Source organism: Alligator mississippiensis, chromosome 5 (assembly GCF_030867095.1).
Source record: "Alligator mississippiensis isolate rAllMis1 chromosome 5, rAllMis1, whole genome shotgun sequence".
In the NCBI taxonomy this organism is placed as follows: Eukaryota; Metazoa; Chordata; order Crocodylia; family Alligatoridae; genus Alligator; species Alligator mississippiensis.
In genome coordinates this window covers 134,040,764-134,058,088 of record NC_081828.1, presented here as the reverse complement: position 1 = coordinate 134,058,088, position 17,325 = coordinate 134,040,764, and positions in this window count along the sequence as shown.

Genomic DNA, 17,325 nt, shown 5'->3' with positions numbered 1-17,325 from the left:
ATACTCCAAAGCAAGCATATTGTGTGTCTGCACTCTGAGTTTAAAATGCTTCAACTTCAATGTTAAAGGAAAGCAAAAGAAGTTGTTAAAGGAAAGGAATTAGGGCACCCTCTACTGTTTAATTTAAAATACTGAAATGAAATTAATTATTGAACTTGCAACTGAATTCATCATCAACTGAAAGGATGTATGAGTGTAGGGGAAGAAATTTAGAAAGAGAAAAAGTGTGTAGCAGAGCATAGATAAATCTACACTGCAATCTGCATAGACATACCTGAGATAACCTGATCTAGCTAGTTCAGAGATTTGATAACAGTGTAACCTTGGCAACAAAGAGTTCAGAGAAGGCTAACCACCGTTTTTTACCCAAGACTGTGCAGCTTCTGCTGAGCTCCATGTTCATGTGCCACACTGTCATTGTGTGTAGCTTTAAACCAAGCTAGCTGGTTTAAAGCTACATCGGGCATGTCCACATGAGCTGCAGTCACAGCAGCAATCAGATCTCAGTACCAGCCTATGGAGAGTGGCAGCAGAGGGATGTCTGAGCAGCTTCACTGGCATACTCCAGGGCTTGGGGAAGGCCTGTGTTGGGAAGGGTGTGATCTAGCCAGGGGACTTGCAGCCAAGACACATTGCTGCTATACTGTAGACAAGTCCTTAAGCAGCTATTACAATTAGAGTAACCCTGCTCTAACTGAATTGGACACAGCAGAGAATTTGCCCTGATTTCCCTGGCATTCAGAGTACAGCATCACATAATATTTCACAGTTTTTTTGAAACAACAAACTTTAAAAGTAAAATAAAGATCTTAGCATGTAAGAGCTAGCTTTGAACAAGTACACATGAGTGAAATACTGACATATTAGAAGGTGGAATCATTGAAGCAGAAGTCTATTTTAGTGCACATGAAACCACAATCTAAATCAACTCTTTCTGCAGTAAAGCCTGTGGTTGAGGGTCAAGAGGAAGCAAACTCACCAAATGGCTTTAGAGAATTTGTCCTACCCCTCTCTCCCAGCAAAATAATTTGAGACTTCAGCTCCAAAAGTCCCCCCAAGATGAGACAAATGTTAGGAAATCCACAGTAGCCTGGAGCCATTTGAATTGAAAGACCGCACCTTTCCAGTCACACTGGTTCCATGCCTACTCCCTGGCAGCCAGCTCCAGTGGATTATCTCTGTTAGGGAGTCCCTTGCTATAGTGGTGCAAGCATCTACTCTGGACATGTTCAAGAACTGTTCAGATGATTATCTTTCTGGGGTCATCTGATCCCAGCTGACTTCTTGCCCTTTGGGCAGGGGGCTGAACACAATGATCTTGCGAGGTCCCTTCCAGCCATAATGTCTATGAAATCTATTAAACCCTTCCCTGCCTCTCTCTTCTTCCATTTCTGGTCCTATTCGGCCTCCACTGCCGATGCAGAAATTCATAGATTTTGAAGACCAGGAAGAACGGTCATCTAGTCTGACCTCCTGTGCAACCCAGGCCAACAAATCTCTAAGCCCGTGGTTTTCGATTCTTTGAGACTCAAGGCACCCATCAATAGACTCAAAGCACCCCTTGGAAACTGTCAGCTCTTAGTTTTCAGTCTTTTTTTTTACTATAGCACAATAATAGAACCGTTCTATTGCAAAGAATTGAGAAAGAGCCCAATAGTTCAGAATGTTTTTAACACTATGGATTCCTATTTGACACCTCTGGGTTTATCTTGTAAAATGTAAATCATGTTTGCACACCTAACAATGCTAACTTTGTGTAGCATCCTGTGGCACCCTGGAAGGGCTATCGTGGTACCCTGGTTGAGAATTGCTGCTTCAAGCAAATAGACATATCCATGGCTAACACACAGCTTGCTACCTTTCTCTCTCTTTCATAATAAACAGCACCACCATTATCGGCCAGCAGCTGTTTGGCTGAGTTCTTCTGAAGGATAATGAGAAATGGATTAAATGAAATCTTACCATGCCCAAAGTCATATTTGCTGGCACAGAAATTCACATCAAAGCCACATCATCACAGCAAGTCAAGCCAGGGTGCACCTGCACTGGCTCCACACTGCTCCTGGATATGCCACTGAAAAATCAGTCTCCATTCACCCACTTCTGCTCCATATGCTCTGAATTCAGAAATGCAGTAGTGAGGACACTTCACGGATAGCTCCCACTGCCTCTCCTGGATCTCTCTCTGAGACACTTGAGAGGAGCAATAGGAGGTATCCCCAGAGTGCTGCATTTCTGAGTTTGGAGCATGTGGAACAGAAGCATGTAGACAAGACTTATTGTTTGGCAGCAGTCCCAAGAGAGACGCAAGGTAGACATAGCCACAGACAGCAGTGTAAGAGTCCTACTGCTGGGCTCCTTGCTAAGCTGCTGCATAAGTCATGTCTGCTCTGACTCTGTGCCTCTAACTGGGCATGGGACTGTGTCTCATCTTTGTGGCTGTGGCCTGATTTCAATAATACATGCCCCTTTTCTCATTAACCCATCTATAGCAATGCAATTTGCCAAGACACTTTCTCTGACACATCTTATACAAAATGCAGAAGTTCACTTAATTGGTAACACAGGCCACCACAAAACTATCAAACTTGTCCTCTACTTACCACATTAGGCCACCAAAGAAAGTAGCCTCAGCCTTCAGTCTCAAGCCACTTATCAGGAGCCAGCATGAATCATATATGCTGCTACCCCTGTCTTCAGAGCACAGTTCCTCTGTTCCAGTGGAAGTAAGAGTAGAGGAGCTTCTAGTAAGGGTGAAGTCCTTTCATTATGGAAACAGAACTATTGTTTAAAGAAGTGGTTTTAATTCAAGAGGAATTGAGAGTGTTGCACCTAGGATTTTGGGGGAAGCCTGAACCCCACTTTCACTGGGGTTGGAAAGGGGTGAAAAGTGTTATTGAGGTCAGCCCAAGCTGACCAATAGTGCTGGGTATTACTACTGGCTTAGGGACCAGCTTGTTTCTGTAGAATATTAGTTTATTAATCCACAAAATTAAATACACAAAATATATAATATGTATTGATAACAACAACAATAATAATACAAAACTATTTGTATAGATACATTTTCTTTACAAGAGAGACCACAGCTTTGCAACCAACCAACAAGCTCACGCTCACATGTATGCTCTCTAACATTATGGAGCCCCTTATGGGTTCATCAACTCCATAGTCAATACAACAGGACAAAGCCCTCCTCCAGTTCACCACAGAGGCACACAAGTTAAGAGCTCTGTACTTCCACTCACAATAGAAGGGTTCTTCTGAGGGGCTCTGGAGCTCTTTTCTCCTTATTACAATCCTAGAGCAGCTGGACTACTCTCATAGGATTAAGCAACAGGCTCTTTCTATCCACAAAGTCTCAGACCTTACACTTACAAGGAGATCCCCCAGATGTCCAGGGGTGGATGAGGGCCACAGAAGGTCGCACCAGTAGAGATCACCACTCTCTCAAAGTACCAAATACCTTCGCCTGCCTCCACGTGCAAACCACTCACTTGCCACATTCGCCATGCTGACTCTGACACATGCTTCTTTTATAGCTCCAAGCATTTCATATCATGCCACGCATTGTCATCCAATCAAATAAGGTTGCCACTTGTTACTGATACCAATCAGTTACAATCTTACGGTCAATCAAGATGACAGTTTGCATTTAACCCAGATTCTTCTCACCAATGTTTCTGGCACCACTGTGCATGCCCTCATCTAGGTCACTTCTTCCAGAGAATTCTGGGAAGGACACCATTATGCATGCACACACCTCGTGGTACCGACATCTCTACCACTACGAGAGCACCAATACTCCACAGACAAACATTAGACAATATAACCTTAGAAGCAGAAACAAGAATCCAGGTTGCTCTCACTCCGAGTACCTTAACACCACTATATGCATTATAGCAATGCTGCATCAAATATATTTGGTTACATCACTCACTACTACTACTAACAATTTTAAGCTAAAACTATAGTGTACTGTGATGTATTTGGCTACTCTGTTGTCAGACCTTTTATATAACGGTTCCCTTTAGGTTTTTTGTTATGTTCAAGTTGACTTTTGCAAATCAGGCAAGTTGCCTTGTCCTCAAAGGTTCACTCTGAACTCAAGAACAAATCCCAGGATACTTCACTTCAATCACACCTCTGTAACTTAACCCAGGCTCCCCCGAAAATGGCCACAGCTGGCACGAGTTACTTACGCATTTGTCTTAGCATATTTGGTAACAAGAGTACAGTATTATTTCAATAAGCTTTTGGCTGACTACCCATAATTCAGTTATGCTTATTAAATACTAAAACATCAAGTTACTAAAACTGTTACCTTTAACTGCTAGTAATGTTTTCCAAAAAGCAGTTATCCTTACCTGCCCTAGTCAATACTGGTGGCCTTGAGTAACAGATGTTATTCTACATTCCCAGGCTATTATTTATGGATTGCATGTTGAACACTTCAACCCATGCAAGCTTAAGCCCATATTATCCATAACATAGTGGGCACATCTACATGAGTCACCCACTATGCAGTTGTTACTGCACAATCATTTAGTACTTGCATAAGCAAGAACTAATGACTGTTCAGTAACTCATGTTACTACACGGTACCATCACCGCATGGTTTTTGCCAACACTATTGTGTGGTAGCAATGAACTACTGTGCAGTAACTCATTTCTACTATGCAGTATTGCTGCCACATGGTTAGTGCCCAGCAACAATAGTGCCTCCTTAGGGAAACTGATGGCCCAATCTGTCGCTCCGACCCCTGGTCACAGGTGGTCTGCTGCATGCCCGGTGTGAGGATTCGGGAGGTCACAGAGACCATCCCAAAGATCATTAAGCCCTTGGACTATTACCCTCTAGTTGTGGTCCATGTGGGGACTAATGATGCATCTAAGGGTAAGACTGACTCCATCATGGAAGAGTACAAGGCCATGGGTCGTCTACTCAAGGAGATGGAAGCCCAGGTGGTATTTTCCTCCATCCTCCCGGTAAGTGGAGAGAAGTAGATGCCACGAGGCCTGTATTGGTGTAGTTAACCAGTGTCTTCGGAGCTGGTGCTATGAAGCGGGCTTCAGATTTCTGGACAATGACCCATATTTCTGGGCTGAGGGTATGCTGGGGTGGGAAGGACTACATCTCTCACCCAAGGGTAAATGCATTTTCTCTTCTAGGTTGGCTGATTTCATTCGGTGGGCTTTAAACTAGCTTCATCAGGGGAAGGGGCCACCCGAGGAGGAAGGGATACTTCAACTAGCAAGGCGACAAAAGAAACAGAAACCCAGGTAAGCAACAATGGGCACAGCAGTCCTGGGAGCAAGGGGGAGGTACATGCACTCTCAGGAGGCCCCACGTGTCTGTTCACTAATGCACATAGTATGGTGGACAAGCAGGAGGAACTTTGCCTTCTGATAGCAGGAAAAAATCCAGACTTAGTGGGGATCACAAAACCTGATGGGATCCTACCCATGACTGGGTGGTGGGCATTCAAGGATACACACTATATAGAAGGGACAGGACCAGGAGGAAAGGCGGGGGGTCACCCTCTATGTCAAAGAGCAACTCACATCATCAAGAATTAGCCTTGGGGTGGAGGAAGGTCAGGCAGAGCCACTATGGGTCAAACTTTAAGGGGGGCAAGGTGAAAGGGATCTTACGGTAGGTGTCTACTACAGACCACTCTGCAAAGGGGTTGAGTTGGACCAGGATCTCTCAGTACAGCTTAGGGAGGCAGTTGGGTCTAGGGATGTCATTGTCATGGGGAACCTAAACTACTCAGATATCTGCTGGGAGGAGCAGTCAGCCAGGTCTGACCGACCGCTTGACCGACTGTCCTGTAGATGTGCCCTCTGTGTCCATTATCTGCACCTGTTATCATGGTTTTTCAGTTACTGACATCTGCAGCCTATGGGAGAGAGCCCTCATCATTAGGTTATACAGTCAGGTTTCCTCTGACTTATTCTCCTTCTGTCCCTGTCATTCATGCATTCTTGGCTTCGACAGGAGAGTTGACAGGTGCTGTAATAAGAGGAATCAAGTGACCCTGCCAACAATCCCTACTACACTTTGATTTTTTGTCTTTCTGGAGAGGTCTCCAGTCAGAAGTGCAATTATATCATGAGTCTGTAGGCCTTTCTGGAGTATGGATTAGTAATACCATTAATCAGTGCATATACAAATCACATAGAGACCCTGTTAACAGCACTGACCATAGTAGACCTCTTAAAGAACAGAACTAGGTTACCATATGTCACTTATGTGGAAGAGCTGGGAAAATTATATTAGTAGGCCTTAAAACTGCCTTGCAAGGCCAACAGATAAAGAGTGACTGATAAGACCAGTACAGGACACCAAGAGAGGGATCAGAGTGACCTGGTAAATAGGTTTTCCTATTTAGTGAGTGGGTTGCACAGTCTGGCAAGAACTGGGATGTGGATCATGTTCTTAAAGTTGTTTTAGTACAGTAGTAATTAGTGAGAACTAGGATGTGCATGGTGTAAACATGAAGTTGTTTTGATTGGTGAATAAAAGGAAGCCTGGGACTCTTAATGTTATGTATTGATCTTAGGGGCATTGCATTTTATGGCTGTACCATGCCTGCAAATAAATAACCCAGCTAGTACCATGTACTAGTTGGCAGGGCCAGACACAGGCAAACTGGGTAAACTGGGCACCTGCACAGGGCCTAGACAGAAAGGAGGCCTTAAAGCGGTAATTTTTAAATTATTATTATAATTATCTGGTGAAGGGGGGCCTGATACTAAAAGTTCAGCCTGTTGCCCTGTGGGGTCAGGACAACTCTCAGGATCTCAATATTGCACTGTTAGACAGGAGGGTGTGACACAATTGCTCATATACAAACATATGAATCAACTGGATGCATACACACACACACTACCAACTCAGGCACATACACATCCAAACTAGCCTAGGCACATTCATACCTATCACCAATTGAAGCATAGACACTATACACCCCAAAAGTTAGATAAAAATCAATTGTCCATACTCGTACACTCAGTACATCTACACAGATCACTACTTCATATATCATACACATAATGACATATATACACACACACACACACATACCAGTTCATACACATACAACCCATCTACACATAGGTAAGTTCCTAACTTGGATGGCATGGTATGTGTGTGTGTGCTTGGGGTACCTGGGATACTTTGGGGAAGGTTAAGGTGAGAGAGAGAGTTAAAGTGTAGGGAGTGAAAGTTGCCAGAACTGAGATTAGAACTGGTGGACTACAGAGAAGCTGGCTGAGGAACTGAGGTTTGAGGTTATTTAACGTAGATTGGGGCTGGAAACTAAGGCAGACAGCTGACATATTGGGGGTGGGGGGCAGATAAGTGGTGGCAAGGAGAAGACAGCCAGGAAAGAAAGAGAGAGAGGCAGAAACCTGGGAGCTTGGGGATGGAAACAGGCTGACAGCTTAGAGACTGGAGTGGCAGATAAGTGGTGGCAAGGAGGAAACATTCAGGAAACAGACAAAAACCCAACCCGGGGGTTCAAAATAACAGGTTTATTAAACAGACAACACACTACATGGCCCCATGAAGTTATTGGTTCCCACACACACACACACACACACACACACACACACACACACAATGGCAGCAGGAGAAAGAGACTCAGTGGAAGGGTTAGAGTCCAGGTGGGGAAGAGAAGCAGAGTCCAAGTCCTTGGTTGAAGAGGGGGTGGGGAGTGATAGCTACCTATCCAGACTGGAAACAGGTCCTTGTCCAGTAGGTGTTGTCCAGAGGGGGGTCACTGGCAGGGCCTCTGGGTGGATCGGTGGTGTGGCATGGTGCTAGTCCAGATGAAGAGGGGGTCCCAAGGAGTAAGTTTTCACTACCCCTTTTTATGGGGCAGACTACCCCTGATCTCCTATGGGGAGGGCCTGGTCCGGGCAATATCAGTCCTATCCCAGAGGGCTCCAGGTGGTTTCAAGAGCTGGGTCATTGGTTCAGGTATTGGTGTTGATGGTTTGGTCATCCAGAGGGAGCTATTTTTAGACCTACTGCCATTGTCTCTCAAGCACCCTCATTCATCCCCATTCATTAAGGAATCAAGTTACATAGGAGGGGTAGGTGTGAGTCACGGGTTACACAACCGGGCATGGGGACAGGATGGAGACTTGACAAACAAAATGGAAACGACATGACTTATGCTAACTTACATATGTAGGCCTAAATCATATAGTACCAGTAAAACAGTAATATAGAACAGTAAAAATCAATATAAACATAATAATTATACAATATAAAGAAGGAGAAAAAATGAAACAAATACAACTTGCTACCAAAATAAAATGCTGAAGATTATCCTATGTCTTAGCTCACTTATACTTATCTATAGGGAATAGAGAGGGAAAGAAAAAGTCAGAAATGATTGGGGAAGGGGACGGAATGCATTTTAGAAGAAAAAAAAGAAAAACTGGGGGTTTTGCTACAGCCCCAGGACTTCCAGAAGTCTAGGTTCAGTGCTGCTAGTTGGATGTTAGTACCCACTGAGCTGTGGTCATTGTGTAACACTGAGGTCATTAGGGGCATATAGTGCATACTGCAGTGACGACAGCACCACAGACAGCATCCCAACAGCATCCTCACCCAAACTGAAAGAGCCTGATGTGACCAGTAGCCCCAAACTCCCTAACAATGCTGATGGAGTCCGCACTGGATAACAGCACTAATGACCATCTTTTGACAACACTGATAACACCCAACCGCTTCTAACAACAGAGGCTAACCTCCTGCTCTCATACCAGTCATGCAGGTCAAGTCTTGTGCACATTCACTTTGTGCATTTCCCTCCTCACCTCTTCCTGTCTATTTCTGCCTGACCCCACAACTAGTCATCCTACGCTGCAGGGTTCACAGGGCAGGTCCTCTGTGACTCTACTCCCAAATAACAGTCTACTATGTCTACCAGTGGACTATCTTCCAGTATTATTTGTGGGGCTCTGTGCCCACAGCATTCCAACCATTTTTTATTCTCAGCAGTTCCCTTTCAGGAGTCAACCCACACAGAACAGAATAACTGTCTTCTCCTGTCCCACTTAGGAACATGGGACAAGACTGGGGACCCAAATTACCCAACTCCACAATATCTTAACACAAGGCCTAGGCTTTGCAGTTATTTGCAGTTACTTGGCTCAGGTAATTAGTGCTAAACTGTGGTAACTTCTATGCCTGTTGCTCCCCAACATGGATATCACTTGCTGAGTTACTGCTATGCGGTCCCATCTTTCTGGATCTCTGCTCACTGTTGCTCAGCTTCCACCATTTAGCTTTACTTCTACCTTCACTGTACATTGGATTTGCCACTCTAGCCTGGTGCCTTACAGTCTGGCTGACTTCTGCCTGCCCCCTGGGGGCAACTCAGCCCCTGTGCTCCTTTTTTTTCTTGTTGGCCTCGAGCCAGCTGACTGCTTTGCTCAGCCTGCCTCCTGCTACCTTTATCCTTAGCAACCCCATTACAAGTACCTACAACCAAACTGTTCCGTAGCCTGGGGGTCAGGACATTCCTGTGGGAAATGACAGTTTGGATCAGTGATTCTCAACTTTTAGACTTGACGCACCCCTGAGAAAATGCTAGCTCCTAGATTTCACTTGATTTTTGGCTGAAAAATAATAGAGCAACGGATTTGAAAGAAGATAACAGCTCAGAATGTTTTTACAACTCAGAACTCAGTGCTCCAGATGAGGCTTAACCAGTGCCTAGTATAAAGGTACTATCACCTCCCATGTCTTGCACCTAATGCGTCTTTCACTGATGCATCCCAAAGCTGCATTCACTTTTTGTGAGGCTGCATCATACTGCAGACAGAGTCTATGGTCCACCAAGACTCCCAAAGTGCTGCCATACAGCCAGGGGTTACCCATTTTATATTTGTGTTTTTGATTATTCCTCCCAAAGTGTAGCATTCAGAATCCTTCCCAGTTTTGTGTTGTCTTCAAACTTGCTCAAGAAACCCTCAATGCCACCGGGCCCAAGACATAACCCTGTGGGAATCCACTTGAAACCTCCTGCCATTCTGCCATGGACCTGTTAATACTTATCCTTTGCTTGTGGCTATTGAGCTGGTTATCTATCCACCTTGTAGTAGTTTTATCTAGCCCACATTTCTCCAATTTATTTGTGAGAAGATCACGCGGGACCTTGTCAAAAGCCTTGCTGAAAAGAAAGAGTTCCTTTCTCTTCTGAACTGTATGCTGTGTTGCTGGAGGGTTTTGATCACCATCTCCACAGAACTTAATTAAAAACCCTCCTTGGGTGCATCTACATGCCCCTACAGCGCTATTGTTACTGCGACATAATTTAGTTGGAATTGGAAGTACTAAATGATGAAACAGTAACAGTCTGCACTGCGCTGTGTCAGCAGCACAAGGTTATTTTTAGCCACCACAACAGGCACATGCTTGCTTGTCTGGATGTGGCCGGAGAATTTAATTCTTCTTTTCTTTCCCTCATATGGGATTATTTAAATCTTGTACCCAGACAATTACTGTAAATTTAGCAATGAATAATTTCCTAGACTGAACTGTATAGCGTTATGCAATTATAGAATATATATATATATCTTTTCTCTTAATCAGTCATGAATATTAGGGTGGAATTCATAGATTCATAGATTGTAGAGTCGGAATGGACCACACTGGATCATCGGGTCCAGCCCCCTGCCCCTGACAGGAAGGAGGACCAAGGTCAGATGACCCCAGCCAGGTGACTATCTAGCCTCCTCTTGAAGACCTCCAAGCTAGGTGATAGCACCACCTCTCTTGGAAGCCCATTCCAGATCCTGGCCACCCATACTGTGAAAAATTTCTTCCTAGTATCTAACCTAAATCCACTCTCAACTACTTTACACCCGTTATTCCTAGTAACTCTCTGGGGCGCCTTAGTAAACAGCGCGTCCCCTATTCCCCATTGACCTCCCCTAATAAATTAATAGGCAGCCACAAGATCTCCCCTCAGCTGTCTCTTGTGAAGGCTGAAGAGATTCAGCTCTCTCAACCTCCCCCCGTAGGGTATATCATGAAGGCCACTAATCATGCAAGTGGCCCTCCTCTGGACCCTCTCAAGATTCCCCGCGTTCCTCTTGAAGTGTGGTGCCCAAAACTGGACACAGTACTCCAACTGCAGCTTGACCAGTGTTGCATAGAGGGGGAGCATCACCTCCTTTGATCTATTAGTCATGCACCTGCTAATGCACGACAAGGTGCGATTGGCCTTGTTAATGGCCTCGTTACACTGCCGGCTCATGTTCATCTTGGAGTCAATTATGACTCCAAGATCCCTCTCTGCCTCCGAGCTGCTGAGAAGGACACTCCCCAACCTATAGGTGTGCTGGGGGTTCCTCCTTCCCAGGTGGAGTACCTTACATTTATCTTTATTAAATTACATCCTATTTATCTCTGCCCATTGATCCAACCTGTCCAGATCAGCCTGAATCTGCTCCCTGCCCTCCGGTGTACTAACTTTGCCCCAGAACTTGGTACCATCAGCGAACTTGGAGAGGGTGCTCTCCACACCCTCGTCCAAATTGCTGATGAAGATATTAAATAATATCGCTCCAAGGACCGAAACCTGCAGGACCCCACTGCCCACTCCCTCCTGGCTGAGAAGGAACCATCCACCACCACTCTCTGAGTGCAGTCCCTAAGCCAGTTGGCCACCCACCTGACTGTGTAGGCATCCACTTCATAGTCTGCTAGCTTCCCAATGAGGATAGGGTGCAAAACTCTGTCGAAGGACTTCCTAAAGTCCAGGAAGATGACATCAGCCTCAGCTCCTGCGTCCAGTCAGTGTGTGACCTGGTGATAGAAGGCTCCAAGGTTTGTCAGGCAGGATCTACCTGTGACAAACCCGTACTGGTTTCCCCTCAGCATTGTTTCCCCTGCTGGGCCTGCACAAATGTGTTCTTTGATTATTTTCTCTAGCATTTTCCCAGGAATAGAGGTAAGACTGACAGGTAATTCATGCAGTTATCTTGCATAGATAATGAAGGCAGCAATAATGCAGCTAGTTGGGTAACAGAGACCATTTAGATGCTCTGAGTGACTAGACGAAGCAAAAGAAATCTAACTTAATAGTCATAATATAGAAACTCCCCATCCCATTATTTTCACTTTGGGTGTTTTTAGACTGTTTTCAAGTTTGTTTTCATTTTGTATAATTGTTTGACATTCAAGGAGAAAATTGGAGATTTTGGCACGCAGGTGAAGTGAGAATTGAGGGTCTTTATCAGAAATTGGGACTTTTGTTATAGCCCTCCAATACAAGGCTATCTTGTTAATATTAGCCGGATGAGTTCATAGAGGAGCTAGCAGACCTGTAGGATCAGGTAGCCCAGAGCCAACTGAACTGGTCACTGGTTCTTTAAATGTCCTCATCCACAAAAGTCCCTAGTGCCCCACTACATATGAGAGTGCTGTAAGTAGTACCTACCTTCTGGTGGACATGCATTATTGGGTGGCTGCTGTTTGGTGGAAATGCATCTATTGCCACAGACCCCACTGATTGTCAAGGCTGAAAATGCTGATAAGCATCACCTGTGGAGACAAGTGATTGAAACAAGGCATTTACAAATAGAGATAAAGTCTTTTGTTAAATTAGGGTACCCTATCCCACATGATTTCAATAAGTTTATCAAGCCATTTCTGAGTAGGGTTGATTGTGTAGAGCTGCACAGATTGAAAATTAGAAAAATGACAGTACAGAAGGCATTCTTTGGGGACCCACAGCCCAAGAGTTTGGCAGAGGAGAAACATAGAAGTATCTGCTGGTTGTTAGAAGTTGAGTTAGCTGATATAAGACTGGTCCCAAATTGGTTTCTCTGTCCCACACAGAAGGGAGTCATCAACCACCACCACTCTTCTCTTTCTTCTTGGTGAGCAGCCCTGAAGTTCCTGCCCTTGGGGCCTTGCACTTCCTGTTCTCTAGGCTGCTGCTTCCTCTGCCTCATGCCTAAAAGCAGTTGCTGACTTCAATCTGCTCCTCTTCAATTCTGGGGGGGCCTCCTTCTGCAAGTAGTCATATGCTGTCACTTCTCCTCACTGCCATTTGTCCCCTCTGGTACCAGCCTTGCTTAACTCTTGTCCAAGTAATCTTCCTGAGCCTGGATACAATGCCGGGTTGACACCCATGCTTCCTCAGTATAAAGCCTTGCTATGGTGACATGGTGCTAAAAATTACCTTGTGCCACTGGCACATCACAGTACAGACTGCTACTGTGCCATAGATTCATAGATGTTAGGGTCGGAAGGGACCTCAATAGATCATCGAGTCCGACCCCCTGCATAGGCAGGAAAGAGTGCTGGGTTTAGATGACCCCAGCTAGATGCCTATCTAACCTCCTCTTGAAGACCCCCAGGGTAGGGAAGAGCACCACCTCCCTTGGGAGCCCATTCCAGACCTTGGTCACTCTAACTATGAAGAAGTTCTTCCTAATGTCTAGTCTAAAAAGACAGGAAGTACTAAATGATGTCCCAATAACAACAGTGCTGTAGGAGCATGTATAGATGCACCCTGTGAATCTTCCCATGGGCAGACACCAGCTTACACTCGGTGCAGATGAAGTGCTCCTGACCCACTGGGAGGAACACAAACATGGCACATCCCATGCAGGTCACAACAGCTAACCCAGACTCTATTTGTGCCTACTTTGCTCCCAGGAGAACATCTATGCCATAAGAAGTGGGGGGGGGGGAAGGAGAGGGCAGAGGGAAGGGGGGAAAAGATACACCACAAGAACCAGTATGCCAAACACCCAAACCGGGTCCTTTGCCCATGCTCACAGGTGAATTCCCTAAGAAAACTCCCTCTTTTTTCTGCCCTCTGTCTGCTGCTCCCATGTTTTGCTGGGGGATGCCTTTTTATAAGGATGCCTGGCTTAGCTAAGATAAACTTCCAAAGCAGCCTGATTTAGATGGCTAAGCTTTAAGGAGGAACAGGAACTCAGATATGTTCCTGTGTCTGGCTACTACGCAGAACCAATTTAAATCCCATGCAAGACTATTTTTCTTAACAAATTGCACTAATGTTTCTAGTTTAAAATTTACCAAGGAAGTTACCAGCCACCTGCAATTAGAAAGTGCGGCTAAACAGCTGTGGCATGAAGTTGGGTAGATTGTGTTATAAGTACCACTTCTCACAAAGTATTTATATTTATAGAAGGCCAGAAATATATAAGTCCCAATCTGGGTTAGATCTATCAGCTTCAGAAAGATTCTTCTCCAGCTTCCTGTGCAGATGTTTCCCTTTACAGAGAAACTGTAGTACCCTCAACACCTACCCTATGTTCCCAAGATGTACCACTTCCTTCACTAGATGCTTTTACACCAGTTGGGCTTGACTTCTTTCATTTTCTCCTGTCATTATTTCCATGTAGCAGTCACAAAACCTTTGGTGTCAAATGTTATCCCAGTGTGCCTGGTTAGCTACAAGGCAGACAAAGTTCTTTGGGTAAACCCAGTATCTTTTATTAAACCAACTCAAATAGCTGGAAAAATTCTTCTTAGCAAGCTTTTGGGGACAAACACCCTTCATCATGCTGGGGAAACATCTGCAGATGGTCTGTGCTCTTCCTGGATAGAGTGGTACAGCAGCCAGAGGCCGGTACGTATGCAAGAAAGCCTGTCAGTGAAAATGTAAATTGAGATGGTTAGTAGGTGAAAGACAGGGTTGGGGGGAATGGGGAATGAATGTAGCTGTAGTCAAAGGATGGGAGACAGGAAGGTGGGGAGAGAGGGAATGAGAGTAGCTGGTAAGAAGTGGAGGTTTTACCTGGGGAGTCAGATGTTAGGCAGGTTATAATGTGTCATAAATCTAATGTCTATATTTAGTCCATGATTTTTTGTGTCCAGTAAAGTGATGAAGTGGAGTTCATAGGCTCGTCTGTGAAAGGTAATTTGTAAATTCCTTTTAAGGATTAGAACTGAGGAGGAGAGCTTGGAGACAGAGTGGTTTTCTTGTGAGAAATGTGCCCCCACAGGTAATTGGAGATTCTTGTCTTTAATAGATTTTCAATGTGCATTCATGCTGGTGCACTGTTGTTGTTTGGTCTGTCCTATGTATTTTCCATCAGGGCATTTGGTGCACTGGCTGAGATATATTAAATTTCTGGAGGTGCAGCTGTAAGATCCAGGAATGGTGATGGCTCTGTTGTGGGGTGTAGTAATAGTGGGGGTGGTGGAGATGTGTTGGCAGGTTTTGCATTTCTTGTCCCGGCATTGTCTGGGTACAGTCAGTGTGTTTTGGGCCATAGGAAGTTTGCTTCTGGTGATGAGGTTGGTGAGGTGTGGTGCTTGTTTAAAGGATAGGATGCATGGTTCTGAGAATATCTCTTTGAGAATTGGGTCTCCTTCCAATATGGGTTGCGACTGTTTAAGGATTTTCCATATAGTTTCCAGGGAGGGATGGTATGTCATAACCCATGGTGTGAGATTCATGGGGGGGGGTTCTTCTCTATTGCAGCAATTCTTCATGTGGTATCTGGGTGGCTCTTTCAAATGTGTGATCTATCTCCCTGGAGGAGTGTCCTTGTTGACTGAAGGCCATTTTGAGATCTGTGAGGTGGTGATCACGGATGTTCTTCCCCAGTGTAAATTCAGTGCTATCGGGGGCTTGGCTGTAAGTTACAGCTTTCTTGGTGTGTTTAGGGTGATTGCTGGTTCTGTGCAGATATGGATGTTGGTCCATGGGTTTCTTGTACATGGTTGTGACAGGGCAGCAGTCACAGAACTCCAAAGGAACAAAGAAAAAAGAGAAACATACTGGGGCAATGAGCATGGACAGGGAGAGAAGATGTGGTGAACCCAGGCAGGGGAAAATGTGCACAAAAGCCCCAGATGGTAATTAAGGGGATAAGCTGCGAGATCCAGCAGAGCAGTGAATGCAATGCTGCCACTGCAGTTGCAGCTGATCAGTATGGAGAATTAAAAGGGAGCTGGCCAAGTAGTTGGCTTTCCAAAGGGAAAGGTAAATGCCCTGAAGGAGACCTATGGGAGAACGGACCAAGGACAGCGGCATGTGGTCAACAAAGGGGACTTGGGAGAGAGTTTCAAAGACAGACTTACCTGCAGAGCCCGGGAGATGAGACAGCAGTGGTATCCAAACCAGTGAGTCTGAATCCGGTGGGTGTGGGATTCCTTCTCGGAGACCTGGAGGAGGGAAGAGGTGGAGCTAAGTGGAGATGTGAGTTTGGGGCACTGGCCCAATATACCTCTGCACTGAATGATAAGTGCAGAGATGAACAGTGGGACAGTTTGCTTGGGACCTGTGCAGGGAAGAATGGGGCAAGCAACCAAGGGTGAGGAAGTTGCTGCTGAAAGACTGAGCAAGGCCATTTGGAGACCTGTTACTCCCATAAGGGAGACCTAACAAAAGTAAAGTTATTACATCTAGTGTGGTAAGGACAGGGGATGGGGATGGTGGAGCCCTATGAAGAGGAGTCAGCCTTCTAAACCACAGATCTAACATCAACCTTATGTCATAGGGCTGTGCTTATCCTTGGTTCATTCCTTTTCCATCTAAGTCATGGCAGGTGAAATTAAAGAAGACTATCTGGTGCAACGAGAGTGAGAGGTTGCAGTTTTACTGTCCAGGCATGGCTATTCTTCCACAATGGTGGTCTGTATTGTACTATTCTGAATAGTGACCATTGTGTCTAAAATTGAATGCTGGTGTTGGAGTATTCCGGAAATAATCTGATGGAGGGGTGCTGCATGTTGAATTTATGATGGAAATCAATCAGAGATTGCAGGCTTTCAATCCAAATAATACAGATGTTATCAATATATCTTAAGTATAGCAAGGGTTTGATGGTGCAGTCCTTGAGGAATTTTTCTTCCAGATGGCTCATGAAAAGGTTGGCATATTGTGGGGCCATTTTGGTGTCCATAGTTATGCCCATGGTCTGGAAGAAGTGTTGGTTGTTGAAAGTGAAGTTATTGTGTGAGGATAAAGTGTGTAAATTCAGTTATATCTTTGGGTTTATACTCTGAGTTGCAATCTTGTTCTTGCACATATGTAAGGCAGGCTTCAATGCCATCCTGGTGTGGGATGTTAGCATATAGGTCGGTAACGTCCATGGTGGCTAGGAGGGTGTTGCTTGGAAGGTGGTCTATGTTTTTAAGTTTTCATAGAAAGTGTGCTGTGTTTTGGACAAAACTTGATTTTTGGGTGACAAGGGGTTTTAGGACTGATTCAGTGAAACCTGGTATTCCTCAGTGAGGGTTCCAGGGTTGGATAGGTGTGCCAGGGCTCCCTTGTTTATTGATTTTGAGGAGCATGTAAAAAACCCCTG